This window comes from Callospermophilus lateralis, chromosome 20, assembly GCF_048772815.1.
Source record: "Callospermophilus lateralis isolate mCalLat2 chromosome 20, mCalLat2.hap1, whole genome shotgun sequence".
Classification (NCBI taxonomy): domain Eukaryota; kingdom Metazoa; phylum Chordata; class Mammalia; order Rodentia; family Sciuridae; genus Callospermophilus; species Callospermophilus lateralis.
In genome coordinates this window covers 14,059,063-14,073,226 of record NC_135324.1, presented here as the reverse complement: position 1 = coordinate 14,073,226, position 14,164 = coordinate 14,059,063, and positions in this window count along the sequence as shown.

The window sequence follows — 14,164 nt, the reverse complement described above, 5'->3', positions numbered from 1 at the left end:
TGAATGTTTTTCTAAATTGTTATATTTTTTTAAAATAACAAGAGTTCTAACATTTCTATCCTGAGCAAAAATTTTATAATATAAATATATATATAAATATAGGCACATAAGACTGTCAGTATGGAAGATAATCTCCAAAGGTAGGATCTTATGTTTGAATGTCTTTTCCTCCTTCACAAACTGGTACTGCTTTCTTTCCTTGATTACATCTAATTCCCTGATTTTTTTTTTGACAAATAAAAAATAGTGCTAGCAAAACTCTGTTAATTCTTAGCATTTAAGAAGGAGAAAGACCCCACTTCCTTCTTCTGAGAACACAGAAAGCCTGCGGAGGAGAGGCCTCCAAAGTCCCTGGAGGGAGAGACACCAAAGAGAGAGGGCACGTGGAAGGAAAGGGTCTCTCTAGCTAAGAGGGTGCCCCCCAAGACCTGTAAGGAGATTTCCGTGGTACCACTTGTGAAATCAGGAACCCTAGGTGAATCCAGGGAACTGTCAAGTGAGCCTGCAGACTTTGAGAAATAATGAGTTGTTGGAATGATTTGTTATGTAGCATTAAGTAAAATGAAAGTCCTATGCTTAATTTTTATGAGGAAAATAAAATGCAATGGGGTGTCTTCCAATTTCCTGTTTTGAATATTTATGGATAAATAAAATAAATAAAATAAATATTTTATTTATCCCTATTAAAAAAAATATAACAAGACCAGGGCTGGAGGTAGAGCTCAGTGGTAGAGCATAAACCTAGCATGGGCAAGGCCCTGAGTTCAATCCCAGAACTGAGAAAAAAAAAAGATGTTTATGCATGTGCATATATATATAATGTACACACACACACACACACACACACACACACACAGGCACACAAGGACTCATGTGGCACAGGACTGTCTCTGCAAGTTGTATGTGGTTATTATTTTTGGGATTTCCAATTTGTTTAAATCACAAAGACTTAAATAAGGCCAGGCAGCTCAAGAGACAGGACATTTCTGTTAGATTCATTTTTATTTCGGTGTATTATGATTTGTGAAGAGTTCGTTTGACTGTGAACAAAGATCAACATGGAAGACTAATGTGCTGATTTTGACCTTTGAGAGGAAAAACCAAAGAGGAAAGCAGGTGCAGCAACATGCATACAGAGAGTCAAGGATATATAAATGACTTCCTTCGGTGCTCAGAAGCCTTTATAAATTTCTTAAGTGGTTTCTTTTAGTATACTGTGGACTCGAGTGTTATTTTTATATCAGGTTATAAATATTGTGTTAGTAGTCTATCCAATGAACTTCCTCTTTTGCTTCATTTATTTCTCTGAGCTCCTGGTTAGCCAGAACAATTTGGAGGTTGAAAATGTAACCGAAGATACATAAGGGGCATGTGTGTGTGTGTGTGTGTGTGTGTGTGTGTGTTTGTGTTGGCATATCATTGTCTCCATGAAAGGTATCACGTGGATTTTCATTTCCATAGTGTGATGATTTTGTTTGTTTGTTTGTTTTATGGATATACATCTTCCTGGTCTGTAACTACGCAAACTATAAAAAAATCCATTGAATTCCTTGGGAACAACAGAGGTCTCTATAGAAGCAGAACAAATAATGGCAGGTAAATGAAGATTTGTCGTGATAGATGGACTCACATGATTACAGAGACTGAGAAGTCCCACAATCTGCTTTTTGAAAAGCAGAGACCCAAGAATAGGTGCAGATCCAGTGAAATTCAGAAGGCCGTAGATCTTTGAGAGTAAAAGGCACAAATCCCAGGCTAAGGGCACGAGAGAGCTGTCATACCAGCCTACAGAGAAAGACAGGAAGGGAAGAGATGCTCCCTTCCTGTATCTTTTTGTTCTCTGGAGACCTTCAGTGAATGGAATGGTGCCCAACCCCACTGTAGGGAGCAGTCTGCATTACTGAGGGCACAGTTCAATGCTAATCTCATTGTGAAACACCCTTGCGGAAACAGTGTCTAATAGGGACACTACACTCTGTAGCCCAGTGCAGTTGACACATCAAGTTAACTCTCATAATATTATTAGCAGGAAGAGTAGCTCAGTTGAGCGTGGTGACAAACAGGGACTTTTCACATGAAAGTCAGAGAAATGATCATAAAATAGATTATATGATCCAAGCATTGCAATTGATAGAAAATCATTTAAAATTATAACTTTTGACAGCCCATTTTCCAAAAGTTCCATTGTTCCTTTGAGGACGATGTTTTCAATTAATTCAACTCTATATTAATTACAGTGTGGCTGAATATTATTGACCCATAGCAAGTTCAAGAACAACCATTTGCCGTTGCCATTCATGTCGATGTCAAAGATGCCACTTTTTATTGTGTATATAGTGAGAGGGCCAAAAAAAAAAAAAAAAAAAAAAAACAACTTTTCTGCTTGAAATTAAATTGCTCTTTAAATGTATCATTAGTCATATTTTGGCCTCTCAAAGATCAAAATCAAATGGCACAGAATTTTAAGTTTTCCATGGTGATCAAAGCTGAGTGGGTTATTAATGTTTAACTACGCTGCAGGTGTGTTGGGTGATTTTGGAAGAGGATGCTTCTCTTTGTTCTGTGGCCTTTCAGCTTTAATGCGAAGTGTTAATTTGTGCAATTAGCATGATTTTAGAGCCGTGACCCCCAAAGTCAGACAAATATCTATCCTATCCGAGTTGTAGTCCAACCCGATAGGAATAATATGAAATGGATATGCAATTAATGGAGCAGCAGCAGAGGTGACAGAATGATTTGGGTTGTAACTTGGATCAAAGGGTTTCCAAATCAAGTCATTTAAGATGATTTAACAGAGTAACTAGAACATTCTCCCCCACTCACCCAAATACAACCTTGATCTGGAAGGCTGAGGCGCAGAGCAAACAGTTGTCATCATAAATTTAATTAATGCACAGTGCATCTATGCATTGTGCAGAAAGTTACCCTAGATGCAAATAGCTCTTAGCATCAACACTCCGTTCTCAAATTTCTGTCTAATAAAAAAAAATGTCTAACTCCTTGGAGGCCAGTAATTATAGCGTAACTGTAGAGATAAGGCTATGACTCAAACCCATGACATTAATACCTTTGAATTCAGTTTAAGATTAAGTTTGTATTCATTAGGACCACTTACGTGTATTGGGCGTCAAAAGAACTTGTTTTATTTCAGCCTCAGAGAAGCCTCTGGATGAGCCTTGTGTTTGCATTTTTAATTTTGTCATTAAGTAACTGATTTTAGACATAAGGGTCCAATTTCAAAAGTGTATGGAAATGTAAGAACCTTGAAAGTTTTGAAATGTTTAATAGAAGTTTGCATTTCTCTCTTTAATAAGAATAATACACAGTATTTAAATACTTGGGAAGTTTTTTCTTGGTTTGTTTCTAATGTTGATGTTGTTAAAACGTTTAAGAGAACAGAATATTTCAGTTTTATAAATTTCTCTGAAGATATTTAAATAAACCATAATAAAGTCAGTCATCGGTGGGCCTGATTGTTTAAGTTCATTTAGTCTGTTCAACCTGAAATAACTGGACATTAATGATGGCAAAGGTGAAGGATTTTGTTTCTTCTTTTTAAATCAAATTATAAAAGGAATAAGGCATATAAATTAATCTTATCATTTTAAGGGGGGAGACACCAGTTACATTGGAAACTATAAAAAAATTGAATATCAATTTTTGATCCCAAATGAGTGAGACCCTGAGTTCCAGAGAAAAGAAGACTTTTCCAAGACCACAGAACAGGAACTCAGACCACTATTTTCATAGTCAAAGCTTGCATCTGTGGTTTCCATACTCATTCCCAAAGAAACAGGATCCTTTGAGTGAATGCATGCAAGATATCAGAGGAAAATAAGTTAATACTCTGAAAATAGTCTCTGGTCCATTATTGTTAATTTTCTTGTTTAAGATCTGCCAAGGTGAAAAAGAAAACAGATCCTATAGTTACACATTTTTTTTTATAATGTCAAAATAATTTGAGCAAGGTATTATCTACTGTGGTTCTCAATTGCCAATTTAAGAAAGAAATCCCTCTTTGGGGTGATAATTTTCGACTCCAGATGCGAAGTTTAGAGCTAGTTCTTCTGCTGCTATTGACTTTTGAAAAGGCTACAGTTATTTGGGGCCTATGCTCAACACGTATTTCTATTTAGCACACATAATAATTTCTTAGACATTATTTATTTCCTCCAAACAGATTTGGAAAAAAAAAAAAAAGAAAAACTATTGTATGTGCAAAAAGGAGACCTGTTTTTATCTTAGGCTTACCCATTGGAGTGCTGAGGCTCAGAGATCCAACTGAATGGTCAGCAAAGAAGGTCCTGTTTCTCTTCCTATGCATGCATTCTTTGCTTTTGAAGGCAGCCATGTCGGCTTGGTGATGAAAACAGTCTTAAAAAATTTATGTTGAATGTCTCCCCTTTACTCTCCTCTATTATTTATTATACTTTTAAATGCATAAACGTTTTGGTGTATTTTTTCACGTAAGGGTGTTTATAGCTGGGTTGGCACTGTGGAGCCAGTTTTAAACTACCAGTAGCTGATGTTTACAGTTGTTCCCTGGTCAGGGAGCCTTTACTGATCGATGTTTGTGTGGTGCTTGACCAATGCGGGTGGTCAAGTGGGTACGTGTGAGATCCGTGTTCCTCTTCAGCGGGGAGTGTGGGGTGTGCTTTCTCCACATCTGGTATGTGAAAACAGCAGTGAACCTCATCTCATGAAGAAAATAGAGAAGAATCATCTTTTTATGTGATGATGTCAGAAAAACAGAATTGTTTTTTGATTTAGGATATGTAAATGCTTGCCCTTATTAAAAGATCGACTTTAAAACATATTCAACAATAGAAGAATCTGTTTATCCCTCTCTGTTTTTTATTTTGTTGTTTGTTTGTAGATAAAAAACAATAGAGGAGATGCCATTATGGAAAGAGTAGGTACTTTCTCTATCATTGTCAAAAAGCAAAAATTGTTTCTTGATTTAGGATCTCTTAAGTTCATGGGGAGGTGTGAGTGGCTGCAGGAAATCAATACAATCTACTTTTCCTTGGATGGTGGGCTAGGCAACGTGTTCTAACCTCCAAACATTCTTAAAATAGTCTTAAGGCAAGCAAATTTGGAGAAAAAACATTAATTCCTTTTATAGATGCATCCTGCAGAAAGGCGATGTGTCTTGCAGTGGGTCCTTTAAGAGGTTCATTGAATATTCAGCAGCCCGGAGAATGTCTCCAGTTGCTTTAAGTCTGTGCGTCAGAAGGTGATGAGCAGATTTGACGGTGTTGTCAGCACCGTGATTGAGATGAAGCTAGAATAGAGCAATCTAGGTTCTCCCAGGTCCTGACCCAAGCCTGATTCCATGACCCGTGCAGCATCCTTTAGACCTGAGAAGACCTGGGGTTATGGCTTAGATATGAGGTGCCCCCAAAGTTCATGTGGGAGACAAGGCAAGAAAGTTTAGAGGAGAAATGATTGGGTGATGGGAGCCTGAACCCAGCCAGTGAATTAATCACCTGATGATGTGTGGTAATCGAAGGAAGGTGGAGTGTAGATGGAGGAGGTGGGAGTTGGAGGGCGTGGCTTTGGGGTATATATTTGTATCTGGCAAGCCGAGATCTCTCTCTCTCTCTCTCTCTCTGCTTTCTGACCGTTAACGTGCTTGACTCTGCCACACCCTTCCGCCATGATGTTCTGCCTCACCTCCAGCCCCAAGGAATGGAGCCTGCTCCCCATGGACTGAGACCTCTGGAACCCTTAAATAAACCATTACTTATTTAATTATTAAATGAATTATTATTAAATGAATTATTAAATAATTATTAAATGAATTGTTATTCAATTATCAAATTATTATTTATTACTTGTTAAATAATTATCATTACTTATTATTTAAGTCTCCTAAAAAAAAAAAAAAAAAAAAAAAAACAGACCTGAAATACTGTACAGATAAGTAAACTAAGATCCAGAGGAGCAAAGTGATCAAAGTCAAATATCGTCATTAGGTTATAAACCCAGAAGTCAAAGTCAGTCACTCTCCATTCCCAGCCTGTCCACCATGGACCTGCAGGACGCCCCGTGGACAGAAGTGGGGCAGGATAGAATCCCTTGTCACAGAGCAAGACCCCAGTGCTCAGCCTTGGTCATCTGCTGGGCTCACTGCCGGTGTGACATGGTCTCACGTCAGCGGCATCCCTCCCTACATGCCTTCGGATGTCATGACTTTGTAGAAGCTGGGTTTCCAGCAGACGCTGTGATTTAAAAAGAAAAAAGAAATCAGTGTAGTGAGAGTGAGTGCATGGAAATCATTGAAGAGCATGAAACGAGACTGGGCAGCCTGATTCCCAGATTGGAGAAGTCTCGCATCATGCCCCAAGTAGATAGAAGTGGTTGTTTAAGAATTAACTAAAATGCTATGATCGATGCCTCTCTTTATGCTATATATATTTAACACATCCCGTAAGTTGTCAGAGCACAGTTCATTTAAACTAAACTACTTAATACACAGAAGGCTTAGCTATTGATGTTGGCTTATGTTGGTCATTTAAAAAATGACCGCAGCACTCGGGACACGATCGGACAAGACACCTCTCACCTTCATTGTCTGCCCTCTCCCCAAAAACTTCCTCATTGAAATTTAAGGATCTGTCCATCAAACCTCGTAAACACTTGCAACTTCTCAGGAACTTGGAGAATCCTCTGTCAAAGAGCTCACAGTGTGACAGGAAAGGAGGTCACCGAGCTCTACGCCAGGGCCCAGTATGAATGGGACCTCATTTTCAAAGAAGTCTTCGAAAGGCCAGAGAACTGAGAAGTGAGAGCAGAGACATAAGGCATTTCCCGGAAGTGATGAATGAGACAGGTAGAATTGCATGATAGTTACACGGAAATGAGCAGCCACGGATTGCAACAGCACTTATTAAAACTTGTTAGGTCCCAGGTAATGCATGAGGCACTGGGTCATTGAAGACGAACGTGGTTTTTTTTTCCTCAGACTCTGGTATCTCCTGGGTTTCCTGATAGGAAAACAGTGTTCAGGTGAGAGGTAAGAGAGGCGATCGGCAAAGAAGGCTATGGGTAACGTGCTCTAGGGTCTTTCTACAGAGGCCAGGGACTTTTAGAAGAATAAACACAGGATCCAATTATTTTGGATTAACTACTAGCCAAATTCATTCACAAATATTGATATTATTCAAATGAGCTTCATCTTACTGGAAAAAAAAGATGCTGAATTTGTGTACCCTCCTGCTGAATAATTGAGAGACATATGTATATTTTTTCCAGAATCATGACTTATTCAGTTTATGGTCTAATTATCGGTTTAGAGGATAAGCAAATAACAAATTATCATATGAAAAATGTGAGCCTGGGAGTAATTAATGCAATAAAATAGATTGCTCAATATGTAACGACATCATTGTAGATTCTAGGAAAAGGGGCTTGATTTCTAAGGGGAAGATAACAACATCAGAAAGTATGAAGGATACAATTAAGAGATAATTTTAAACATTTATTGATGCAGTATTCAAATTCAGTGAGTCCTCCCACAAGGAGGCTGCTGAATCTATGTAGTACTACCTGTTTAAGGAGATTGATGTGTGTGGCCAGGATGCAGTGAGAACTAGCCTGTGTTGTCTGGGCAATCCTGGGCAGTACTGTAGTGTCACCTGGAGACCTCTATTTAATCTCAGACTGTACCATGTTTCTCCCAACCATTCATGACTAACTGTATATAATGCAGTCATACCACTAAAATGCTTTAAGTCAAATGCTCTCATTTAATCAATGGCTAGAAGAATCGTCTTACTAAGATGCCTCTCCATAACCATGATATGCATGCCTATCTGGAAAAGTCCTGTCCTGCATATGATCACCATTATTTTATTGGTTTCCTTGATTAGAGATTTGTTTTTCTTTTGCTACTGGGGATTGAATTCAGGGGCACGTGACCACTGAGCCACATCCCCAGTCCTGTTTTGTATTTTATTTAGAGACAGGGTCTCACGGAGTTGCTTAGTGCCTCACCATTGCTGAGGCTGGCTTTGAATTCATGATCCTCCTGCCTCAGCCTCCCACGCTGCTGGGATTACAGGCATGCACCACCACACCCGACTTCTTGATGAGAGAGTTGCATGCACATACTGAGATACTGCGCTAGCAAAACTGTTACAGAATTCAAGACATAACAAGATGATTGCCCTCTGAGCTATCCTAGACATAACTTGGTGGTAACGGAAGGTGGGTGGGGTGTGGCTAGAGGACATGGGTCCCTGGGGAGGGGGAGCGTGACTTTGGGGTACATATTTATGTCCGGAGAATGGAATCTGTCCCTGCTCTATGATCACCATATGAGCTGCTTCCCTCCACCACACTCTTCCGCCATGTTGTTCTGCCTCACCTCGAGCCCTGAGGAATGGAGCCAGCTGTCTGTGGACTGAGATCTGGGACACTGTGAGCCCCCAGATAAACTTTTTCCTCCTCTGCAATTGTTCTTGGCAGGTCTTCTAGTCACAGCAGTGAAAAACATCTGACTAAAACCATAGGAGAAAGAAGTCCTCTTGCACAGCAGGGTGACGGTGGATAATGATAGTATATTTTGGCTACAAAGAAGTGAAAATAAGCCTGCCCCATGTTTATGCATCACGTACCTATTCTTTTTTTTAATTAAACAAAATGTTTAAAAAGAAGCAGGTGGCCCACGATCTACCTACTACAGAATAGCCTTCTGTGCCGTGTGGCTTGGTGAGCATCCACCATCATGTCACAGACAGTGGTGGAAATGGAGGGCCCGAGTTGGACAGGAGGTGGCTGAAGAGAGGTGGCCAGGGCAGGATCATTGGTGGCTTTAACTGAAGAGCTTCATTTTATTCGCCAGTGTGAGTCCTTTCCTATTCACCCAGGCCGGGGCTGGGGTTCAACTTGGCATTGACTCGTGTTATTAACCCTGTGAATCAAGCTTTGGGTGGACAAAGACCTGAGTGGCTGCACGTGGCCAGATGTAGCGAGAGATCACTAGAAGTGGGGACAGAGGACATCCTCCTCGGGCCTCCTCCACGGTCAGTTCACCAGCACTTACTAAGCACCTCCTCGGTGTTAGGTCCTGTGTGAAATTATATATGGACACAGATTAAAGAAAAGACTAGTTTTCTGTCTTGGGGTATCCCAAATCGATCCAAGGCTCCGTATAGAATCATGATAAATTCAATAAATAAAAGAATAGAAATAGGGATATAGTCAATGGCCGTAACTATTGATGATGATCAAGAAAGGAGACATAACAATAGGAGCATTTGTAGTCTCCAGATATTTATTTGGAAGTCTTAAGTCCCCCACCTCACGTCTAATAGGGCAGAGGAAAATTGTCAAGAGAAATTGAATTAGAGGAGATTCATACTTGCAGGCTTCAGACAGAAAAGAATAAATTGCCCAAATCTGGAGAGGTAAAACAGTTCATATGATCTTTCCAAAGAGAAATCAAAAGGGGGCCATAAATATAAATAAATGTGATATAAATATAAGAGGGACTCATAAATATCCATGTTTAGGAATTTTCCAACATAAACCAGAGTCGGCCTTGATAACCACAGCCGGGAACACAAATGTATGAATTGAGAGCCAGAGTGATCACACTGGAGGAAGCCCTGGGGGCGGGAGCCAGGGCCTCTGAGCAACTGAGGCTCAGCCCCAGATGCTCACAAACAAAGGGAAGAGCAAAAGTCATGGAGAAATTATTGACCTGGAAAAAAAAAATGAAAAGTCACTTAGGAAAAGAGAATGTGATTGGACCATTTGGATCTTGGATGGACCTAATTGGATAGTCACCATCGTGAAGACGCTAGAATATGGATTTCAAGGAAAAAAAAAAAATGAAAGAGACGGACGATGGGAGGCTTGGGGCAGGGACGAGGGATCAGAGTCCAGAGGTCACCTTCACAATTGGATCCTGAGGGAGGGGGCTCAACACTGTGTCAGGTTGCTGACGTGACATGGATGGTGTTTAGAGATATGGAATTAAAAGCCCGTGGGAACGTTGGAAAGGGGGAAGGCCTTTATCAGGTGGGCCAGGGAAGAGATTTTCATCGTCTCTGTTCAGATTTCTAAAATGACTTGGCTTCTTAAATACATAGACCCATGTTGCCTTGATGGGACTGTAAGTAAGTTTTTAATCTGAAAATAAAGGATCTCAGAGAAAGATTGGGAGTGATATCGAATGACGAGCGGGTGATCAAAACACATACACACACACACACACACACACACACACACACACACATGCACAATAGAGGGTCAATGATGGTCGACAGCCAGGACTGGAAATAAGACCTCTTGCTCAAGAAACTCCAAATATTTCCGTGAGTATAAAAACAGGGAAGCTTCCAGGCATGGTGGTGCACACCTGTCATCCCAGTAGCTGGGGAGGCTGAGGCAGGAGGATGGCGAGTTCCAAGCCAGCCTCAGCAATGCCGAGGTGCTAAGCAACTCAGTGAGACCCTGTGTCTAAATAAAACACAAAATAGGTCTGGGGAGGTGGCTCAGGGGTCGGATGCCCTGGGGTTCAATCCCTGGTACCAAAAAAAAAAAAAAAAAAAGAATAGAATAGAGAAGCAGTATGGTACAACAGTTAAGGGTTCAGGAGCAGAATCCCTTCTTATGGTGGTCACACATTTGCTGAATGACCCAGGTTAGGCTATTCAACTCTGTGAATTTCTATATCAACTTCCATATGAAAAAATTGGGAACATTTATTAGAACTGCAGGAGGCTGAGAGCTCCTGCTGGTGTCTTCTGTGCTCACCTCAAAACGGACTGGAGAGTCCACCCCTCTTTTTTTTATATTCTGTCCTATTCTCTGCTTGTTGGTCTGAGGATCCCCAAGAATTGGCTCAGATTCCATGCAGAAGATTGGAAACACAGTTGAGTAGGGCAAGGGCATTTAATGTCCTTGGAGGTATCTCTCAACTGATGAATTAAAGGAATAGGTGGATCAGCATACCAACTTCTCCATCCCCTTATGGGACAGTACCCAAGTGCATGCTGTGTGGCTCCCCACAGGGTCTGCAAGGAACCCCAGTCCTGGTGCTATGTGGGGTGACTCCATCCTGCACAGGGTACTGACTTTCCTCTCTCCCATCTCATTTTTTTCCCCACACTCTCACTTCCGTTTCCTACGATCACTTGTAAAATAAACAAATCAATGCCTCAGAGTCTGCGATTGAGGAAATCCCATACAAACAAATACATAGCTCACGTTTTCAGGAGGATTAAGTGATGCAATCCACTTTTAGCACAACAAAGTACTTAACACTGCTTCAGGCACGTAGTAATGTTTGCCAAGTATCTGTCGCATGGTAAGGGGCAGAGCAGAGAGTAGGACTTGGACTCCCGGGGACCTGACTTATAGGATATGGAATGGAAATGTTCACAAATAAGAAAAATAACAGAGCTGGGCAAAGTGGTGTATACCTGCAATCCCAGCTACTCAGGAGGCTGAGGCGGGAGGATCCCAGCTTCAGCAACTTAGTGAGCCCTGTCTTAAAAAAATAAAAAAGGGCTGGGGGACTAGTTCAGTGATGGTGCACCCCCAGGGTTCAATCTCTAGTACCAAAAAAAAGAAAAAGAAAAAAAAATAGTGGAGGAACAGTTTTTTTATTGATTTTCAAAGGGAAGTCAAAATGTGCTAGGATAGACATCCTAGAGACATTTTAGTATTTATTTGATAGTGAAAAATGTTTGGTCATGAAATTGAGAGGAAAAACCACCGTGAGTAACAGTTCCAAAACCAAGACAGCTGAGACTCATGTCCAAGTCTGAAGTCCTACAAAGAGAGTAAGACCTTCTAGGCAAACTCCTAGACTTGCTGAAGTTTTAGAATTCACTCGTCCGAAGGTCTCAAGATCCCCACTAATGTCATTAGCTTCTTCAGCCATCTTTATCAGTCTTCTCTCTTGAAGTGATGGTTGTACCCGGGTGGTTCATGTGAGGTCCGTAATTGCTGAAGGAATGGATAGGGATTTAGTTCCCAGCCGGTTCCAATTCATGCTGTTTTCTTGAGTTGGAAGTCCTGACTTAGAACTATCAGGGAAACATTGTGAGAGCTAAAAATTGCAACCCAACATAAAAGAAAGTAAGAAAGACAGGCATGCCTCTCTCATTCACAATCTAACGGAAATGATTCTGGAGACCCCAACAGAAACCTAAGAGTTAAATGTAGCATTTATGTAGTTCATGGTTTCTGCCAGATGGATGACCCTGGTAGGAATAAGATGGATACATTCCAATTCCTCTCTAGAAAGCATCATTGCCCGCTCTCTCATTTTTTCTATTCTTTGCAAATGTCATCTCCAATCTATAAATCCCTAAGGTGAGGATGGCGACTAACTCGCTTTCTATGGAACTGTGCATACAGGACCAAATTCAATGATCCATTGCACATTTTTCTACCCACTTAGGGAAGACGTGTAAAAGGAAGTGAGTGTGGCAGAAATAAAGGAGCAAGGGACTAGAAAGTGTTATAGGCTCTTTCAGATGCCCCCTTCCAGATAATTTGAATATAAATGTTTAAGTGGAGCCGACACACAGGATTTGTCTCTCTTTTTTTTCTGGGTAGTATTCCATACACCACAATTTATTGATCCATCCCCCTACTGTTAGATATTTGAGTTGTTCACATTTTCAGGCTCTTGTGAATGAAGCTTCTAATAACAATGTGAGCAATTCTTTGGATAGATACATATTTTCTTTTTTGGGGAGGGGATTAGATACTTAATATCTAACTTTAACATATATATATATCATATATAATCAATATCTTAATATTATATAACTTTAAAAATATAATACTAAAATTATAAGCTTTATGAGAATGAATACTATAATCAATATAACCTTAATATTATATGTGATATATAATATGTATATTAATAATATGTATAATCTTAAAATAAGAGCTATCTGAACAGAATTTTTTTAAAAATTTACCTTATTTTTTTACACAAATGGCGCACAACTTTTCATTTCTCTGGTTGTACATGATGTAGAGTCACACCATTTGTGCATTCGTACCCATACATAGGGGTAATAATGTCCATCTCATTCTACCAACTTCCCCTCCACACACTTCCCCTCCACTCCCCTCCCCCATTTCCTTCCCCTCTGCTCAATCCAAAGTTCCCCTATTCTTCCCTTGTCCCCCACCTGCCCATTATGGATCAGCATCCACTTATCAGAGAAAACATCTGGCCTCTGATTTTTGGGGATTGGCTTACATTGCTTAGCATGATACACACACACACACACACACACACACACATACACAAACACACACATACATATATATACATATATATAATAACTTTAATATTATATACTATATATATTAATAATATATGTAATCTTAAAATAAGATACTCATTAATAGAACTCTTATATACTCAATAGTAGAGTTCAGAACCATATGTCCTGTTCAATTTAATTGACATTTCTCAAACTGATGGCCCCATCTTACATTTCCTATGGGAGTGTATAGGAGTTCTTGTGTTGCACCTCCTCACCGGCATCTTGCATTGCTAATGGTCTTTGTCAGTGTGGTGGCCGTCTCCAATTGCAGGTTTAATTTTCATAAAGATGGATCTTTTTAATGCACTTCTTGACCATTTACAAACTGTACTTTGTAACAAGTCTATTGGATCATTTTTCTATTCATAGTGGATTAATTTTTTTAAGATGACATTAAAAGATATTTTATACATTCTAGATGCAAGTCATCTGTTGGATATATGGACTGTGAGTATTTTCATTCAGTGTTTGTGGAGGAGCATGTTTTAATTTTTATGAAGCTCCATTTATCTATGTATTTCTTTTATGGTGAGCGATTTTTTTTTTGGTGTCCTGCCTAAGAAATCTTTGCCTGTTTCAAGGTCGCAAATATTTTCTCCTGTTTTCTTCTAGAATTTTATAGTTTTAGCTTTTATGTTTGGTTTATGATCCATTTAAAATTGATTTTTGTGTATAGTGTGGGGTTCCATACAGATAATCTGTTTCTCTGATGCTGTGGGTTTTTTTTTTTTAAATTCTATTCCTGCTTGAATTACTTATTTATTATACATTTGGAGAAGTCTCTCTTTATCCCCTACCTTTTATTTTATGGTAGAAAGCATCAAGTCTGATAGCATTGGTTTGGAACCTACCATTAT